We start from the raw sequence: 19,698 nt of genomic DNA, 5'->3' as shown, positions 1-19,698 counted from the left end.
TTACAAATAAAATCCAGTTTCTTTTTAATTTCTGAAGGAATAGTGTCCAGTGGAACATCATTCCAAGACATGCCCTTTTTGCAGCTGCCTGCTTACCTATTAACTCTCTGAGCTCCCAGGACCAAAACTGTGCAGAGACTTGGGCTCAGAGGCCACAAACTCCAAGCTCACTGTGCCCAGATGCTAGGTTTCCATTCCAAATGTCCAGCCCCGGTACCACTGAACCTGGACATCTGAAAATCCTTGTGGAGATCTAAGAGTTACTTACCAGGAGTGTTCAGACATTTCAAACTAGAAGTTTAGGAGCTCTCCCTTTAAAAATGATAGAACAAAGCCTAAGAATTTAGATTTAGTTAAGGTGATTTCATTAAGAATATTTTATGAAAACCAGTTTGAATTTCTGTTTAATGAAATGTTTGCTGCCCATAATTCTTTTTTTTCTTTAACAGGTCGATTCTTTTGATTTTTTAATAACTTTTTAATTTCCTACACAATGAAAATTTTGAGTTATGTTGTTTCTGGTCTGAATGCATGAACAGATTTATATGTAAACAGAGAAGTGTGTAACAAAGTAGAACCTTTACTACTGGAAAAGTTGAATGACATCTTTAACAAGAATAAAATGCTTCTCAGATATTTAGCAATTAAATAATTTAATTTTAATGTATTTATAGGATCAAGAGACTTGACTAGGTGTAAACAAATTGATGTTTTGACTCCTAAACCTGTAAATTTTCCTTCAAAATTTGTTGTCAACATCAGGCCAAATTTGAGTCTTTTACTGGAACTAGCACATAAACCTAGTCATTCCTCTGAAGATAGACTTTGATCAATCTAAAAATCCTTGAACTTGACATTCTGTGACAGGAGAAGGAAAAATAAGAAATATACTTTCTAAAATGTGTTATAGATTGATAGAGAAATTCTCTATCAATGAGTGTTTCAGAGGTTTAGGTACAGCTTTAGTCTTCAAGAGGAGTTTTACATTTTAGAAATCTGCAATCAGCTCACACTTGGTGGATCAATGGAATAGAATCAGAAAAGGCTGGTGGAGCAACAGACAGAATTTATATAAACCTGCAGTTCATTAACCTGGCAATTGTATTTTAGCCGAATTAATGGAAGAGGGAAACAAGGTATTAAAAAATGTATGTACATGCATTGCAAGATTTTACAATCAAAATAACCCCTTCAAAATATAACACTGAGCTTTTAACTGATTCTTCACTAGGGGAAAGGAGGAGTAGGATTTGTCAGTCATTAAAATGGGAGGCATATAGCACTGGGGCTGTCTGGAGATGAAATTGGATTTTTCTGTCTGGACTTTTCAGATTCTTTTTCATTCCACAAAGCAAATTGCTTTGCCTTAACTTTGTATTAAACAGGAAAGGGTTCATCTGGCATAGGTGGTACTAAAGGCTTATTAAGAACCATACAGTGCACCCAACCACTGAACCCTATGCATTTCAACACCAGCTCTTGTAAAATGCTGGATTCATTAAACAAATATTTTGTACAAGTTTAGCTCTGCTTGTTTACAGCTCCTTTATTTTGTCTGCTGTGGAATTCTTTGCACTATTTATTTTACTTTTTTATTATTATTTTCTTCACTTTCTATATTTTACTGACAGCTGCTATATTTTTACTGCAGGAAAAAAAAGACAGTAACTGCAAATTACTGCATTTAAAACAGAATATTGCAAAAGAACTTGAAGCTATTTCAAACCTGCTTTTTGCTATGGAGTTAGCTAATAAACTGAAACCCCCTAGCATTATACATAACTGCACTGTCCTTTTATCTATTCAAGTGTAACTGTTGACACATTATTAAAAATGATTGCTACCACATACACAAATTCAAAATGTGAGATAATACATTCATTAAGGATCTTTTGCAGGTAGAACTGCCCACATTATTTCCTCTTCAGCTCTTTTTCTAAAATAACTTATCTATATTTTCCTCTTTCCACATTATAAGGGCTATCATCATTGTTACTCTTTTCTGGTTCACTGCTCTAACTGGATCATCTTTGAGCATGCTGATTTCAAGAAGTGATAAAATACTTTATTTCTTCTTAACTCAAGATGTTTCCTAGGGTTCACCTGTGGCATGCAGGGAGATGATAACCCCTTAATGACATTTAGTACAGATATGTGGCTTTCAAAAGAGAATTCCTGTGAAGGCAGGGCAGTTCAAGAGAAATTTTTTTTTCACTGAAAACAGATTTTGAGCTCTCTCTAATGTGTGAAAAGACATATAACTCCCATAATTTAAAATCTAGGAAAATTTAGATTTTATGCCACTAAGCTATCTTGAAAATACAAACATGTTCCATGTATGTGTTTAATCTCCTTGTAAAAATAAAGTCTATATTTTGATAGTATAGAATTTTATATTTTTTGTAGAAATTCCTTGTAGTGCTGAAATTTCTCTTTTATTCTATTTTAAAATATCTAACAATGAAGATACCTTCAAGAAGTGAACATTTTAATATTTTCTTCAGTTGAATCTTTTAAATAGATTCTATTCATCCACTTAAAAGGATGACATATAAGCTTTCTGAATTCTGAATATTTCCAGTGAGCAGGCAGTAAGAAACAAAAGAGGATTTTTTGCCTTCCTATGAGTGATGATCCAGCTATTTCCAGCCTTTATCTGACATAATACAAAACTGTGACAAGAAAGACTTCATATTTTTTATCTTTGATCACATCTCACCACTATAATTTACAGTCCCACCATCTCTGACCTGCAGTCTTTCTTTTGATTTCACATTTTCTTCCATTTAATAATTAAAGTATTACAAAAGACTCAGGTGAGAATTACCCTGAGAAAACCAAATGAACAAAATCCCTAACTGGATGATATTTCCCAGTAAGGTGCTGTGGTTTGTAGCCTGACTGTATTTCAGCCTCTATTCTACTTTCATGCATCCTAGATTTATTTTTTTTACTCCGCATTTTTACTTTTAAACCACATTTTTATAGCTCAAGCACCTTGTAGGAACTGAAGAATGTCTCCAAAATGCACTTATCTTTATCAGCAGGATTTACAACCTCAGCAAAGAACAGCACCACTTTTTATAAGAACTCATTTCCATGGGGCTCAAGGTGCCTGAGTGATTCCAGCTGGAGGGAGTTTGTTTACACCCATGCAGCCAAACAAGAGGCAACCAAGAGCCTACCACTGGAACAGGCCATGCAGCAGAAATGTGCTCAGCTGCTGCTTCCTACCAGCTCCCCATAGCCTAGGGCATCCCACAGCCAAAGACAACCAGCACACAAATAATTAAATCTGAGTATGTGATGAGCCCCATGAGAAGGCTGGAGACATGGCATGAGCCCTAGTCAAAAAGCACCTGGGGTGATAGACAGAAGAAAAAGGTTGAAGAAAGGTTGTCAGGCCATTAAGTTTCGGTATTAAAGATTTAATGTATAATGTACCTTTATGCCATCTGGATGTTCATCTCTACACTTTCTAAATTAATAATACCTAAATAAAGTGAAACTTTCTATTCCAGGGTTCAAAAAAGGGCCATGGTAAAAAACAAAGGCTTTACTGTACTTCACAGAAAAGTCCCATATTTTTACACCAAATCTGTCATGACATATATGACATGTACGTCATAACATTTACAGAATAATTGCAGAGAGATAATATCTCCTATTAAACCAAAATATATAGCTAGAGGAAACAGACTCACAAACAGAACACATAAGCCTTTCTACTGAATGAAGTGTAGGCAACACAAAAATGCATGTTGGAACACACTGAACAACTGCATCTGCCAACATACCTGAGCAGGGAGAGTGGGCTGGGACCGCTGACCGCCCACTGGCTTGCAGTCAGGACACAGTGGAGGTATTTGCTCTGATCTACAGACAGGAAAGTGCTCCCAGTCTCTGTATTTATGTGTGGCCTCTGTGCAAGAAACTGTGCAACTGTGAGACTACAACCTGACAATGCTTTTTCTATTTTATGTTTACATTGAAATTTGATATGAGAAAATTATTCGCTGTTTATAAAGTCTGATTAGGACTATCAGTACTGGTAATACTGATGATATAATAATTTTTTTTCTTATGTGGATGAAATTGATAGATAAATCACACTTCCTCAACATACATCTTGTGTGTCTAGTCCACAGTCTTCCCTAGTTTTATGCATCATTCGGGATGGAATATCACTGCTCTCAGCAGTGTCCATGGCACTCATGGGGAGTACAGAAATATCTCTGTGTGAGAATGCAGACCCAACTGAAACAGCAGCTCAAAGAGGAGCCATCTTCTTTTGGAATCCTGTATATGTCATAAGGAGTTAAAGGACTATCCAAAGCCTTTGGTACAAACAGAGTTCACTGTCTCTTTGCCCTTAAAAGAAAATCATGAAAGCTACTACAGTGTCTGCCTTTTGCTATCTGGTGGCTACGTTACAGACACCTAACTCCAGTCAGAAATCTCTGTAGATGGGAGCCACTCCTATCATGGCTTTATCTTTTCTAGATGGTAAACTCGGTTTTCAAGTACATTTCAAAGAATTTCTATGGCTTTGGATAGAGGCCAATTTGGCAAGAGATTTCTGCAGATCTAATACAAAATGAAAAAAAAAAATTAGCTCTTTGAGGTCATTGCCAGCTGGCTTAACTGGTAACAACCTTTTGGTCACATGAGAAAACACCCTGGAGCCAGGTGGATTGAGATCAGAAGGGCACAAAAGCCATCTTACACATTCCTTCCTAATCTGCAATTTGTAGACCTCAGAAAAAATGTTGCTGATAGCTCAGAAATTCATGGATTTTTTTGCCATCTTAGCCAAAGTGAGGCCACATTTTTGGGAGGGCTCTGAGAATCCCTTTGCAAAGTTTTATTGACATCATTTACAAGGTGCCTCCACAGCAAGTGCAGCCTAAGGATGATGACTCAGCTTGGGACAGATGTGAGAGTCCTGGAAACAAAGAGCTATTCCAGACAACAGGGCATGTGGAATATTCCTAGCATATGCTTCATGGAAATCATAGTCTGCTTCAGGGGTGGATAAATGAGGGAAATAAAGTGGGAGCAGTGGGGAAGAAAAATGGAGCTCTGTGAAGGTGTTAAAATGAAGCCTTGGGCAAAGAAACCTGGGAGTCTCTGTTGCCATTCTTGTTCACACCATCTGTCCTTAAGGGAATTGTTTATCTTAATTTCAACAAGTTAATGGAAATCCTAACCACAGAGATGGTACTGGAGAAGGGAAGCAGACTGTAAGGCATATTTCTGGCTGAGCAGGTGTCAATACTGTCACTCTCCTGAGAGTGCACTGAAGTGCTATAAGTGCACTGCCAAACTGATCTTGCTGAATTGTAAAGGCTCAACAACCATAAGTTATGTCCTGGAGAAAGAGTAGTTAACTTCCTCAATTAATTCTTAGCAATTATTCTGGAGTCTGGTTGCCTTTCAAAGACATTGATAACTGAGCAAATAAATGAAGCACAGGAAAGACCTTTTGTGAGATTTACAATTAAAAAAACAGGGGTGCTGTCTATTTCAGAAAAAAGTCTATTACTGGAAAAAATTGTAGAGTATTTGAATTTCCATGGTTAGTTTTACTGCTATGGTAATATTACCTCCACCTGGCTTCATGTGGTACTGGTCAAGTTGTCAGTCACCTAGCAGATATGTTATTTCTTTATTATTTCCTCTCCTTTCTTGGCCAAAGCGTCTTTAAACACTTAATTTTTCTTCACACACCAAAATTTTAGGACCATTTTATACACCATTGGCAGGGCAATTCATACTGGTTTTTTCCTGCAAAATAATTGTACCTGAAAATGTACATATTTTAGCATAACTTATTGCCTGCTAAGAGAAGAGGACTTTTTGTAAAAGGGTGATAAAGAATTAGTCAAACAGATCTTTCTGATACAAATTAATATGAACACATGTTGGAAATAAGTATGTATATTGGTAAGAAAAATAATAAGCAGTATTTTTATCTGATCAAAACTTGAACAATCAATGGGCTGAATGAAATTTGTCCTAGTGAATTGAACTTCAAAGATTTTATCGTGAGTAAGAAGCGTTTTATGACTGACTAATTAACAAGAATTGAGAGTGAAAATACATCATTGTTCCCAGAGTAATCCTGCTGGGAAACTTTCAATTAACTAAGCCTTGCAAACGTGCTTTTCTAATTGATAGTGGGTAGACTTAATCTTGTATGAGGCTTTATTTTTAACTGGTATTGCCTTGGAGTGAAGCAATTTATGAAGTGCTCAACAGAAATTATATAGATCTGTCTTTTGCACAGGGGAACAACGGATCCAAAGGCAAAAATATTTAATCTGACGGAAGTTTTTAGAGCATAACCTGATAGAATATTTAAAGCAGCTATAATACAGATAGCATTAGAACTACCCAGAAATTTTTAAAGGGACAAATTTTATGAAGTCCAGTGATCCTGAAAAGAAAACGGATTTGAGTACTATCAGCAAGGCAAGATGCCAATAGTATTTATAGCTGACCTGTGCAAGAGAATATGATTTGTGTGAGGATGGATGAGCATCACACCAGGAGAGAGGAGGGACAGCAAATCACGTTACTTATTTATGAATTTTGGATATTAGCCATAATAATCTGAAGATTACACCCCATCAGCTATATGTTCATACAGAATGCAGTCAGAAGGTTTGGTTTGTATGTTTATAAAATTGACAGCGTTTCTTTGCAGGGATTTTTTCCCCCAAGGTGTGTGTGTGTGTGTGTGTGTGGAAAACAGCTTCCAGATTTTCCAGCAGCCTAAAACACAGCATGTTTATATTCTTCTTTTAATAAAGACATCTGGGAACTTGAATGTTCTACTCAGCTGGAAAGCATTTTCCCTAAGCCAAAGCTATATTTACCAATGAGATAAGCATTCCGTCCAATATCACAGATCATACAAAGCAATATCTGCAAGTGCACTGGTCTACTGTTTAAGTCCATTTGTGCTGGTCTTTCTAATAGTTCAAATGATTTTTTTAAATAGACTTCTGTGATGTCAGTTTTCCAAAACACTTTTGACATTCAATATAAGGACAGTACCATATGTCAGTCAAAACACTTTCAGCGGCTGACCAAATTTTCTAACCACAGAGTTACTAATTGGCAGACAGTGTTCAGTCCTTGCAAATATTGGTCCCATGCAAGACAATTTGGTAGCAAGACCTCTGGAAATGCACAGAGAAGATGTAGTTGAACTAAAATACAGAGCAACAGTTTTGAAATCCATTAAAATAATTTAACCCTCAGGATGGCAGAGGTAAAATGCAAAATTTTTCTATTCACTCATTAAGAACTTTGACCACTTTAACCCTATCCCAGTTGAGAGAAATTGGTAATGCTGGGTATGTTAATCATCCAATAACCAAGGTTTTCAGTTTAATAATTATACCACCACTTTGACAGTGATTTACTTTTAATTGAACCCTCTCCTCTTAGTTGCTACCTGCTCACATGAAGGTGAAATGTGACTAGAAATTGTAAAACAAAATAAAATCTACATATGTGAGATATATCATGCAATTGGATTAAATTTCTTTACTTATTGTATTTCTAGTTCTAGTGTTTAATTTACAATTTGGATTTAAATTATTTAGGATAAAAATGCAAAAAATTTAATTGCTGAGATTTAATGTCAGAATTTCAAATTGAAACGATCCATACAAAATGGTAATTTTTGACTTATTTTGAAATCAGTAGATGAGAAAAACCAAAAAAACCCCATATATATTCAAGGGGATTAATGTAGAATGCTCAGAACTGACTATTTAAACTCTCGAGATTAAAACAGTTTGGGGACTGAATTTTTTTTTCTATTTAGTTCCCCCTGTCCCTCCTGATGGCTGATAACATTATCTTCCTTGTCACTAGTTTTCATAGCCTGCATGTAAGATTCATTTTTTCTGTTATCTCAAATAGAGGCTCCATGTTCATATCTTGCACTGCAATGTTTTTAAGGTGAGATCTCCTTATTTCAATACACATTTCTAAAATTTGTCCAGTAAGGAGGCTTAATCTAGATGAGATGACCAGATGATTGTGTTATAGAGTAGTAGCAAATACTTTGGTGTCATTCAGGCTTTTAAAAAGTCAGAAATCAAAGTCAAACAGTGCAAAGGTGGAAGAGTGGTGTTGCAAAAAACCACCAGACTCTCTTCTGATAGCACTAAGAAGCTCAGTTTCAAAGATGCCTACCCTAGTAAAAGTGCATTCTTCTGCTTGGTAATGCAGGCTGTAACTATAACAGTATTTTAAACTGCTTTGAACTCTTGCTGAGTTGGAGTCTTTTAAAGGTCTACACTTCCAAAGGGCAAAGAGATAAAGTTTCTGTTAGCCAGTCATGACCTTTTGAGTTTTCAAAGTAAGAAAACAAGGCTTAAGCTCTACTTCTGTCTACAACCACAATCCATTCAAACAAATTGTCTATTTTGTTTTTGTTTTTTTTTTAATCTGACGTGGAAATACGTGTCGATAAAAAGAAATTAATCATCTTGTTACTATACAAGAGAATTATAGAGACTAGGGTTCTATTTTGTTTTACATCCCATCCTGATTGTCATTCATTAATTAATATATCTAATATATTTCATTCTTTTAACAGATAAAAATGGTGTATAATTTCCTGGCTCAAAACATACTAAATTCAATGACAGTGTTAAAGAAAAGGAGGTGAATTTACTTTCTCATCTTTTGATAAGATGTCATCTGACTCACTGATTAAAAAAAATACATTGACTACATAAGATAAATCTTTAAAATATCTAGATAAGGTATAGATTTCTTAGTAAAGCTGGAATTTAAAAAAAAATGAAAGATCACCTCATACACAGTGAAACTCTAGATTCTAAATCATCCTTTGATTCAGAAGAACTGGGATATAAATTCTACATTAGGAATACTGTGAGAGCAATCCTTTCATACTATTCTGAAACTCCTTTATAAACCAGAAATTTCAAAATAAGTGGCAAAAAATCTCCCACTCAAAACCAACAACTCCATTTTTATAAAAAAAAAATTAAAAATAATAATATTTTCGGAATTAGGGAGGTAATTAGTCATGTTTTTTGAGTGTGAAGGAAAGTGGGATCTGGTTGGGCAGGACTTCTTTTGGCAATGGTGAATTTGCAAAGATTGTTTCAGTTGCATATGTGATCATAGAAATACAGTTTTCTGGATTTAAGCAGCAGAACAACAATTGCAATTATGAATCCTATTTCTGCTTCAAAGTCTTAAAGAGGCTGGGATCTAGGAGGTAGTCAAAGATGAAAAGCACAGGTGTCTCAATCTCATTTCTAGTTGATTCAATGCTAGGTTTGGTAATATCTTCCTTCCTTTCTTTTCCAGAGACCTTATTCTTGTGCATTTCTATTTGCTTGAGAAACTGCCAGATGAAATGTTTTCTTTGTTTCTTCTAGTCCTAGGAAAAACATGATTCATGGTTCACTCTTTTCCCTTCCCATTATATATCTTTTAACAGACCCTTGATCTATTCAAGATCTCCTAGGACCTTTTATTTATCTTATTTTTTTACCTGTTTCTCTGAGACATTAAGATTTGCATTCTTGGAAATTTGATCACCAGAAATTTTCTCTGTGTTGCTTTTGGACCACTGCTTTTTGCATTTATTGACTATAACTAATGGGAAGAAAACATCTTGATTTGGATCACATTTTCTCTTTCTTTGTCTTTGTCCATTTTGTTGCTTTCAAAGAAAGGAAAATGTTTGTTTTGTTCCTTTCATGCAGAAGAAAATGAGATAAAAATGCGAGCACTCCAAATCTTCAGATGGATGTCACAAATAAAGCGCCAACTTTTGGAAGAAAATATCTAAAATATTTTTGGAACAAAATCTATGGCAGAATGTTTAATGCTAAATGCTGTGAATCATAACTCAAAGGAAATTCTGGTGATCCTGAAAATTACAGATTAATAAGATTGCTTAACATTAACAAGGTGCATGGCAAATCAACAAGAAATGAGCAAATAAAAACTGCAATTTATATTAAAGATTTTTTCCTTAAGACAATCAATCTATTGTTTTTGCATTTGATATTTGTTGATATTATTTTTCCACATAGTCAAAAGAGTTGTATTCACATTAAAGATAAATATTAACAATTAATTACTGCAGGGAAGAAACTGAGAAGACATAGAATTTTATTATGCACAGTCGTTAAATATATGCTTATTTTGTTATGCCCAAAAAATGCTACAGGATCACCTAAATTATATTATGAAACTACTAACTCTTTGCTAGTCACTGTAATACCTCCTGAAAGGCCAGTGGTAGCTAATAATTTCTGTGTGAGGAAAGTGTACATTTTGAAGAGACTCAAGAAGAAGAGCGAAGAAACCTCCTTCAATATTTTTCTTCCATTTTTGTAAAATAATTCTTCACATTACATTTCCTTAGCCATAATATGAAGATTCCACTCTTTTTCTCGTTTACAGAATTAGTATAAAGGTTGTGTATAGTTCCAGATAGAGGAACCAATTATACCATAGTTTTTATATATGCTGGCTTCAGCAGTGGAGAAAAGTAGAGACACTCTGGACCCTTCCCTTCATTCTGGACACGAATATCCACATCTGCTTTACATTCCACCAGGACTGTTTTCATAGCTGTTTAAAGTAGACTGCTGAAATTATCTGGATTAAAAGCAGTCCTAAGGGATAATTAGCATATAGTAGAAATGCTATAAGATCCAGATAGCTTGTAATTTAAGGATTTAAAGCCCGTGCATAGTTTTCCTAAATCACAATACAAATCATCTTCTCTTTAAAATTTTTATAATATCCAGTTGGCCTCTTCCTAATTGTGTATTAGAATAAGGTGCTCTGACTTCAGTGGAAGAGCATCACAGTGTAGAAGTCATCCCCTAAAAGCAGCACTAGGTTAGCTCAAAACTAGTTGGTGTTTTACACACAGATAACCTCCTGACATCTGTGTAGCACAAGGAAAGCAGGATGCAGACAGCTTGGCAGTTGAGCCAGTGCATTTCACAAGCCCAGCACTAAAGATCAGGTTAGTCTCCTGGCTGCTCTAGAAGGTGTTCCTCAATGACAAAAACAGTGGGACAGCATGCAAAGTCAGGGCAGTGCATCTGCCATGCACCACAGCTCACAGGCTCAGGGTGCTGCTGAAATTCTTCAAAATTCTGCCATGTAGTCTTGTCAGCTTGGGTGGCTACATGGCTACATTTTGCGCAGATATTTTGGCTTGTTCATTCAGTCTACATAAAGAAATTCACTATCACCCCCTTTAAAACTGAGAATTACCGTTATCTTGTTTACACAGCTGTCAAAGCTAATTCCCTGTGGTCCTAGCTTTCCCTATGGACTGTATTCTCCACACTGCTGCTACAGTGTAACTTTGGGATAAGGCAAGTGTTAATGTTCCTTTTAAGGAGTTCTGGTTAAATTTCTTCTTTTAAAAACAAAGATGAATTCAGCTTCTAAAAAGCATAGAAAACTTTACTGGATTAGAAGCTTCCACTTTTTATTCATGTGTGTATGTAGTCATTTTTCTTAAATGGCTGAAAGAATTATCTTTACACTAAATCAAAATCTTTATTTTTTTTTTTAGAAGAGAAAGATTTTCACAACATGAAAAGCACTGACATCAAAGTAAAATTCTAGGTATTCCTAGAATAAATTTCAGCCAATACTGTCCTGTTCATATTATAGGTAAATGAGTTGTCCTATTTAATGAAAAGATCTTGACAAGATTAGAATGGAAACATCCACTTTGATGTTTTATCTTTTCTAATCTGTTGTCTAATATCTAAAAGCATGACAGATAGATAACATTACTTCAGTAAGGTCAAAGGAAAAAGTTCTATTTGAAATTAATTAATATGTGATCAGAATTTATCTCTTGCACAGTGATTAACTATTTTGGTTTCTGAGTATTTTTTGGTTTTTTGGTTTCTTTTTTTTACTATTATTTTGGGAAGAATGGTACAATTAAACTCATTTTCTAATTTCAAATTAGTTGAGATGCTCTATGGGAATGAAATTGATTTTGTTTTTTACTTTAATCTATCTTGCTTATTTTGGCTGGTAACCTCCCTTTTATCAGCATTAATTGCACCTAGCACATGAACATTGGCATATGCAATGATTCTACCTCTGTGCCAAAGTGTGAAGAAAATACCTAAAATGTCCAATCAATAGTCACATGTTTGACACATTTGCAGTGTTGACACTTAAATTGCATGGAACTGATTGCACTGGGCCTGGCCGGGTTAACATTCTTCACAGCAGCCCATATGGGGCTGTGCTTTGCATTTATGACTAAAGCCCTGCTGGTATCACACTTGGTTACTGTGAACAGGCCTTACACAGACTCTGCGCTTTCTTTTTCTGATTCTGCACACAGGGACCCCATTCCTGCCTAGAAGGTGGAGGGCTGGAGACTAGAGCTAGGAAAGCTGGAATAAATAAGGGAAGGGAGGTGGGGAATTGCCTTACAAAGTGGCTGCTGCTTGGAGGCTGACTGGCCATTTGTCTGCCTGTGAGAGGTGGTGAATGATTGCTTCTGTAAGTGCTTCTCCCTCTTTCCTTTGCTTGGTATACAGTCTTTATCCAAATCCCTGAGTTTTCCTACTTTTACTTTTCCCATTCTTTACCCATCTCATGGGAGGCAGGGGTATGTTGGGAATTGAGTGAGTGACTTTATGTGTGCCTAATTTCTGCTCAGGTAAATCCACCACCCAGATCTGTATTTCATTATGTGTTAATTTTGCCATCCTAAGCAGTCATATTAAAATTAAATTAATACACAAAATACTTGCACAATGGAAGAAACAAGATACAATCTGAAAGATCTGGTTAGGTAAATATTCCTAAACTTAGTACAGAATAAAGCTCTGTGCATTATAGTACTCAGAAATGGTCTGGTATTAGCAAGAACAAAAAAAAAGAGATAAATCAATCTTATCTCTTGAAAGTAGCTCCTCTCTTTAACATTTAGATACTCTTATACATGAAATACCTGTCTGAATTGAAGGTAGCAATGTGCAATGGAATACATATTTTGACATTGCTCAAATCCTAATGTCAGGCTTATTGTGATTTCACTTCTGTTTTAGCAGAGGACTTAATTCTAAGCACCCTAATATTTTATACATATCTGGCATCTTTGTGGATGATATCACCATAATATTAACAAATAGGGGGACAAAATCATTTAAATGTATTACAAAGTTGTTACAATTCTTTATTGGTGTAATGTAGAAATTAAAATTGTATCTCTTAATTTACAGGACAACCCAGAAAATACACAGGTTCTATACTTAGCCATGCTGTACTAAATACATTAGGTAACATAAGAAATATTTTTCTGCCTGAAGTTTCCTTGTATTTATTTAAATGCTGGCTTTCAGATAAATAGCGAAAAGTCAATAGCAATTTGGAGATATTTCTTTGATTGCTGATAAACCTAATCCAATATTCATAATGTTGAAATCCCAAAACTCCACTTTCAATAGCATATTCACTAATATGTTGACTCGTTTTTATGCTGAAAAGAATACACAGAAATAAACTGCCTTTTAGAATCTTGCAGCGTAAACCTTTGAAAGGATTTAGAAAAGTTTTAAAAATCAGAATAAATTATGATCTTTCTAGATAAGCCTGGAAACATGGATCATATTCTTAAAAGGTTCATAATTACATTCATGTTTGTCCAAGAAACTGAATCAGAAAGGCAAGACTGAAGGATATCCAGTCCCCCAGTCCTCTGACATCTTTCAGAGTAGATTCAAAATTTTGCTTGCTGACCTTTTATTTTGGCAGCTACAACTTATTCCCAAACCTATTTAATTCAGGAAAGAGAGTGAAGGGCATTTCTCGATCATGAATCTTGGATGAATCAGTCACACAAAAGTACCTCTGGCCTGTCTTGCCAGCCTCTCAGGCTGACAAGCAAGGGTTGATTTGTAAATCATTTATAAGGTTTTGTTGAAAAACAATCAAGACAAACCAGATGCTTGGACCTTCTCAAACGCTCTGGGGCAGCTAAGTCATGCAGATAATCATAGTCTGGTTAACAAACCTTCAACCAAAACTATTTCCCAAACGACTGGATACTGCTACATGTAAATCTGATACATTGTTCAGACTACTTGGGAACAAGTAATACATCACCTTTCCCGGGTCAGCATCACATCCCAAATCACAGAGGAGTCATACATCTCTAATCAATGCTGGCAACAATTCCTTAAGTTTTGAGTTATCAGCTTTCTGGGATTTCTGTCAGCTGCAAACCAGAAACTAATGCAGTGATCTCTTCACTAATATCCCAAAGCCTTTGTATATCTCCCACAGTGACTGCGTTCAACTGTGGGTTATTCCTGAAGGCCAAGATCTGTCTGACTAGAACTGGTCAGGAAGGCCAAAATATTGCATTGTAGGAAATTTCCAGCATTGCAGGAAATTATTTGCTAAATTCCATAAGTAATTCTCCTGTTCTACTCAGCACTGGTGAAATATCCAATAAAATATTCTGCTCCAGGAAAAAAATATCCTAAAGCTATTTATCAACTGTGGGCATCTTTGGAGAATAATGTGGGAAATGTAATCAATGAGGGAAGACGGAAGAATTTTCAGCTCACAATCCATAGAAAATGAAAGAACATTCAACAGCTGTTCTGTTCAAATTTTTGTGCCAACCATTTCCCAATGGCAGGAATAATTTTTCCCCTTGTTTACTGAGCAGACAGAATCTTGTTAAGCAGAGATAATAAACTAGGTAGGGGAGTTACAAAAATATTAAAAAGTTTTCCAAAGTTTAAAATAACTAATTCTTAGTATAGTTCTGTTCACTGTTAGGGTTATATAAGCATAAACTAGGCAAGTGCTTCTATGTATGATTCCTTGAGGTTTCTTCAAACCTTATTCTCTTCCTGTTGCAGTAGTAAAAATGGATTTAGGCTCTATTTCAAGACCTTTTTAAATTGTAGTTTCATGATAAAAAGAAACCATTTAAATATCATACTTTTCTCTGAAGTCAACTACAGCCTAATGATATCAGTAACAGCTATAATTTCCATTGCTCAAAAAGAACCAAAAGAGGAGAAAATAGTTTCTCATTTAAATATTTTCTAAGATAGCTAGTTTTATTTTTTTTGACAGAACTGTTTTCTGTACTACTTGATACATAATTCAGCAGTGTTATTTTTTGCCACAGTAACTGAGAATATTGTTTAGTTAGAGAAGGACATCAATCCCTATCATGTAACATTTTTATGAATGGGAGATATACAGCAGAAAGAAAAGGTAAAAAGCAGGCCAACATGAGTAAAAGGGCAAAGGAATAGTTACTAGGATTGATGACAATTTATACGGCCTTACTCTCAAGAAAGTACTTTGAAAATATCTCAAACTGAGCAGCTTTTGCCCTTGGGCTGAAGAAAAGAGAGTTCACATGGTCTAAATCAGCATTTTCATTTGGATCAGAAGTGCATTCCCAAATGCACCCACACAGCATCCCTTGTTTCACATCACTGAACAGTGTTGGAACTTGCAAACTTGATTTGCCTCAAGTGTAACTGAGCCATTTCTGTACTCTGTGTCTCACTGGTATGTGCTGCTGTGCCTAGTGGTTGTGCAGTTCATGGGCCTAAATTAGAGCTGGTCAAACTTCATGAGCATATAGCAGATTTGGGATTCTCAAGAGCAAGGGTTTTACTCAGCAAACTGGCTCTTATTTCTCCATACTGCTTTCACGTGTTTGCACATCCAGAATCCTTCCTTAGGAGGTGTGGTTTGGCCTGATGGACTCCACCGTGGTTATGGTGGATCAACATTCCTCTGTTGATCCTTTTTCTTGCCTTTGGCTCACCTCCTGATACATGCCCTGCAGAGTCCAGTGTGTCCATGATCAAACAGCATCAGGATCTTCATCTTCACACAGGGTGAAAATAGTGGGGTAAGCAGCAAATCCACAGACTCTGAGAGAAATCTTACCAACCTTTTTTTTGTTTTTTTGAAAGCCAAACCAGAAAGGAAAGCAGAACATAACTCTCTTCCAGTGGTAGTGGTCTTGTGTAATTATATATGTCAGCCTCTGTGACCTGACAGTGCTATATTCCAGCTCCAGTAGTGCTGATGATGTCAAGAGGCTAATGCTCCATGGGCACCAGTACTCCATTGCATTTCCTTTGGGATAGAAAACACTGTGAGCATTTGAGACATTACAAGATCTTGTAAATCCTTCATTAAAAGCAGGAATTTGCCAGCTTAAATAAATAAATATATATATATATATATCTTTCATTTAAATTATATCTCAGCCTAGTAACTTTATGAAGAATTGATATAATTTTATTTTATTCATAACCACAGAAATAATAATCTTTCATAAAGATTTCCTCCCTCTTTCCCTCCTGCTTTTCTATCTCTCCTCCTCCCTCATAATTCCTTGTTTCCTACATTCTTTTCCTCCTTTCTCACAATATGACCAATAAGAGTCTTTATTGTTTTAATTTCTGCAATGGGCTATCAAGAAAACCATGTCTTTGTGAATGTACTTGTGTTCATTAGCAGGTTCAAAAATCCTGAACATCCCAGAAAAGATTTTGATTGAATGCAGTCAAGTTCAATACAAATCTGCATTGTTTCACTCTGCGAGATAATAAGATGCAGATGTCAAATATCAAAAGTTCAGTTACTATTTAATTTACTTTACTTTTTTGTTGTTTTGGGTATTTTGATTGGTTGAAGGGGATTTTGGCTGTTTTTTGTTTTTTTTTTTTTGAAAATAAGAATGGAAGCAAACAAAATCATCTGATTGCACTGTTTGGGGCAGTGGGGAGTAAAATAGAAAAAGAAAAATGTGTTCTCCCTTTAAATTCCATGAAAGCTATTATTACTTGCAAACTTGTCTCCTATAATTACATACTCATTTCCTGAGAGCTGTAATACCCCTTCTCAGCAGACAGCTGAAAGCATCCTAGAGGACACAAAATGTTTGCTTTTATTAAACCCATCACAGATCCTTTGGTCTCTGATACTACACATTGGTTTATCAGACTTAAAATGCCAAATGATTTTTATTGCTCTTATTTTTCATAAAGAAATGTGGTAGCTGAACTTATGTGGTCTTTGTTGATATAGACTGAGCTATAGATCTATGTTGAAAAATGGTGTTCCCTTTAGCTCAGAGGTTTTTCTACAAAAATAGAAAATTATTTCATTGAAAATAGCAAAAGTATAAAAAATCCCCCAAACTTCAATCCCATATTTTATGTCAAAATTTCAAAATATTTCCATCATCAAAAGAGCTGCTGAAGGTGACAGACACTGACACTTCTGAGGAATACAGTAAACTGTGTTTGACAAATTGGGATTTCTAATTGTTCTTTGGAACAAAGATCTGACTTTTATTTATATAGATTTAGTGTTTAGAACAACTGGGCACCAAATCCCAGTTGTGTATTCCAAAAACTAGAATTTCTGGTTAAAAAAAAATAAAATATAGGTGAAAACTAAAAGACTAAGTTCCTTGTGAGTGTTCAGTGAATAATGCTTTCATAAAGCACATTAGGCAGTCTCTCTGACAGGTAGAGGGGAAATATAGTCCATCTCAATATAACTTTGAAAAAAATTTTTTTGCAAGTGTTAAATTTGCTGCCTTTTCAGGAAATTTTATCTTTATGATGGTTACAACATCCCTCCTGTATTGTCTTTCCTGTCATGCCTACCCAGGTGCACAGTGACCAAATTTGCTCCAGGAAGTGCCAATCTCCCCTGCTTCAGAGGCAGAGGAAGCTGCCAGGACATGGCAAACATCTGGCCATCCTTCATGCTGTCCCCATTCCAAATGTGCTGTATATTAAACTGGTTAACAAACCAGATGTAATCTGTCCCTGGGATTTTCACATTTTTATATTGGTTACATTGGAGCAGTGGTAACAGAAAAAATGTCCCTAATAAAAACCCAAGCTGAAATTAACACTGGCATGTGAGTTGAAAGATTTTCATTGCAGATTTCTAAGAAAAATCATGGGGGTTTGGAGAGGCAGGAGGAAAGTAGCTGTGTTAGAAGAAAACATTATTTCACTAATGAGGTGAAAAATAAAATATTTTAGCTAAATACCAAATTCTGTACAAATTTTGTAAAAGCTGCAGGATTACTTCCTGTTTTCTTTTTTCCTAGAACATTAGCTGGACTGGTTTTCCCATAATACAGAACTGCCAAGGAAGCTTAAAATTAATCCTCTTTTGACAAGTTTATTTAGAGCTATTTCTAACAAAAAACGTGGGATTTGTTTTTAAATTTGTGAAACTTGCTGAGATTTTTTTTTTTTTTTTCTGAGTCAGGAAAAGGTCAGGAACTGAAAATCCATATCTCCATCAGTGGCAAAATAGCACTGTAAGTGGACAAATTTTGGAATGTTTTTGCTTTTCTTTGACTAGATGTTTGTCAGGAGTAGAAAACATTTATTGTTTAGTAACAATCTGAAATTACATTAACAGCTTATAATGCATTTTAACCTTTTGAATAATTGCTTTCAAAGTTTCTGATTTCTGAGGAAGGCTACAATCCCTGCAGAGCTCACTGGCTTCTGATGCTGCTCATCCTGTTAACCATAAATTATATAGTCAAACTATGTAATGCTAGCCATTTAGTTCTGATTCTCCTCCAGGTAATGAAACCCTTGAGCAGGGCATCTCCTGCTGACAGGGAAAGGTGTGTTTCCCTCCATCACCTGCAGACCTATTCAGTCACAGTTCATGAATTGCTACATTTGTCACTATGCAGCAGCTTCTCATTTCTTCTTTGCCTCACAACTTCCATCTCAGAAGATAGGTTATATTTCTTTCAGCTATTTATTTTAATGGTTGTCATTAAATGCTTTGGTAGTGTCCTTGGGCTCTGTCTGTAATCAGTGAAGAAAGGTTTCTCCAGAGAGTTGAAGGGGAGCATTTGTATCAGGGGCTGTTCAAAATGCTCTGGGTGAACCATCTTCACTTTACTATGGAAACTGAGTGGGATAAATACCCTGGAGAACAAAATGTTGTTATCAGTCTATTATTAAGTAATTTGCTTCCAATTGTTTGTTCCACCATCCCAGCAGGAAAATCGGTTTGGAGGTTTGTTTTGTTTCTTGCTTTCATTTTTGTTTCCTGGCTTGCTCTTCTGCTTCTTTCAGTACTTCTGTTCCCTTGCAAGGTGATTTGTCTGTGATCAGACAAATCATCATATAGATGATCACAGTCAAATCATCATATTAGCTCATATTCTATGCTAGTAAATAATTTTGAGACCACCTTTGTCCCAATAGTATAAGAACTGTTATGGGAAAAGTCCATAACTGTTGGACATAGATGATCTTCAAGATCCTTTCAAACCCAAAGCAATATATGATGATGATTCAATGAAATAACTCCTTACAATTCTCCATTCTGAGTGTAAATGGCTCTTGAAAGACATACTGGCTACAAGAAGTAGCAGGCTGCCAAAACAGAATGAAGTACCCAACCACTGTTTAATTGAATGGTATATTCGGGACAACAGTTTATGTAAAAAAATGCAGTCCATAACTGGAAAGGTGCTTAAGCATGTAAATCTTAGGTATAAGATAAGTATCAGCAATGTAACTCCAGAGATCCAAACCAATGTAGACTTCATATTGTGCTTTGGAATTGCACAGAAAAAAATATTTCTTTTTT

This window comes from Zonotrichia albicollis, chromosome 4, assembly GCF_047830755.1.
Source record: "Zonotrichia albicollis isolate bZonAlb1 chromosome 4, bZonAlb1.hap1, whole genome shotgun sequence".
NCBI lineage: Eukaryota > Metazoa > Chordata > Aves > Passeriformes > Passerellidae > Zonotrichia > Zonotrichia albicollis.
This window is presented reverse-complemented; position numbering follows the sequence as displayed.